Source organism: Oncorhynchus tshawytscha, linkage group LG12 (assembly GCF_018296145.1).
Source record: "Oncorhynchus tshawytscha isolate Ot180627B linkage group LG12, Otsh_v2.0, whole genome shotgun sequence".
Classification (NCBI taxonomy): Eukaryota; Metazoa; Chordata; class Actinopteri; order Salmoniformes; family Salmonidae; genus Oncorhynchus; species Oncorhynchus tshawytscha.
The window spans coordinates 34,711,355-34,713,579 of NC_056440.1; positions in this window are offsets into that span (position 1 = coordinate 34,711,355).

The window sequence follows — 2,225 nt, forward strand, 5'->3', positions numbered from 1 at the left end:
GTCAAGCATTACTCTGTTTATGACTTCAAACCTATCAACTCCCGAGATGAGGCTGGTGTAACCATTTGAAATGGCTGGCTAGTTAGCGCCGCTAATAGGGTTTCAAAACTTTGCTCGCTCTGAGCCTTGGGGTGGTTGTTCCCCTTGCTCACCACATGGGCACGCTGCGGGTGGAGCGAGGAGAAGGGCGGAAGCTATACTGTTACACTGGCAATACTAAAGTGCCTATAAGAACATCCAATAGTCAAAAAGGTTAATGAAATACAAATGGTATAGAGGGAAATAGTCCTATAATAACTACAACTTAAAACTTCTTACCTGGGAATATTGAAGACTCATGTTAAAAGGAACCACCAGCTTTTCCTTATGTTCTCATGTTCTGTGCAAGGAACTGAAACGTTAGCTTTCTTACATAGCACACATTGCACTTTTACGTTCTTCTCCAACACTTTGTTTTTGCATTATTTAAACCTAATTGAACATGTTTTATTATCTACTTGAGGCTAAATTGATTTTATTGATGTATTATATTAAGTTAAAATAAGTGCTAATTCAGTATTGTTGTAATTGTCATTATTACAAATAAAGAAAAAATTTAATTGGCCGGCTTTTGGTCCTCCAATAATCGGTCATCGGCGTTGAAAAATCATAATCGGTCGACCTCTAACTCAGACCCTTTACTCAGTGCTGTTGAAGCACCTTTGGCAGCTAGTACAGCCTCGCGTCTTCTTGGGTATAATGCTAAAGCTTGGCACACCTGTATTTGGGAAGTTTCTCCATTCTTCTCTGCAGATCCTCTCAACTCTGTCAGGTTGGATGCAGTGTCACTGCACAGCTATTTTCAGGTCTCAGAGATGTTAAATCGGGTTCAGGTCCGGGCTCTGGCTGAGACACTAAGGACATTCAGAAACACGTCCCAAAGCCTCCTGCATTGTCTTGGCTGTGTGCTGGGGTTTGTTGTTCTGTTGGAAGGTGAACTTTGCCCCAGTCTAAGGTCCTGGAGAAGAAAGCTCTGGTGCAGGTTTGCACCATTCCCATCTTTCCTTTGATCCTGACTAGTCTCCCAGTCACTGCAGCTGAAAAACATCCCCACGGCATGATGCTGCCACCACCATGCTTCGACTCAGGGTGATGAGCGGCGCCTGGTTTCCTCCAGACATGACGCTGGAATTCATGCCAAAGAGTTCAATCTTGTTTTCATCAGACTAGAGAATCTTGTTCTCCTGGTCGAGAGGACTTTTGGTGCCTTTTGGCAGACTGCATGTGTCTTACTGAGCAGTGGCTCCTCTGGCACTCTACCATAAAGGCCTGATTGGTGGAGGATGACAGAGATGTTGACTCTGCGAAGGTTCTCCCATGTCCACGGAGGAGCTCTGTTAGAGAGACCATTGGTCTTGGTCATCCCCTGTCTAGGACCTTCTCACCGCTTGCTCCGTATGGCGGGCAGCCAGCCTAGGATAGAGTCGTGGTGGTTTCCAAATTTTCCATTAAGAAGATGGGAGACATGTCGTTCTTGGGGACCTCCAAGCTGCAGAAATGTCTCTCGGAACCTTCCCAGAATCTGTGCTTTGCCACAATCCTGTCTTGACTCCTGGCTGGTTTTTGCTCTGCCTGCACTTACACTGTTTGACTTTATAGAACAGCGTGTGTGTGCCTTTCCAATGGTCCAATTCAATCTATTTTACCACAGGTGGACACAAGTCTGTAGAAACATCGCAGGAGGATCAATGGACACAGGAGGTACTGAGTCAATTCGGTATCATGGGCAAAGGGTCTGAATTCTTATGTAAATAAAGGTATTCTGTTGTTGCTTTGTCATGTGTAGATTGGTGAGAGAAAAAAAATAACGTATCCATTTTACAATAAAGCCGTAACCTGTGGAAAAGGGGAAGGGGTTGGAATCTATCCGATGCACGTATCCCTTCGAGACTGAAAGGAATTTGGCAATGTTCCTCAGATCCTCAAGTTTACAGCGCACCAACGAGGGAGATCGTAGACGTCGCATCACGCCTGGTATGGAAACTGATGGCAGCCAACTGCAAGGACATACAGAGGATAGTGTGTATAGCCCCAGATACAATCACCGGGGGCCAAGCTTACTGCAATCCGGACCTCCTACCAAGCGGCGTCAAAGGCCCAAAAATCTTGTCAAAGATCCGACACCCAAGCCATAGGCTATTTTCTCTGCGTGTACCGCACGGCAAGCAGTACCGGAGCGCCAGGCT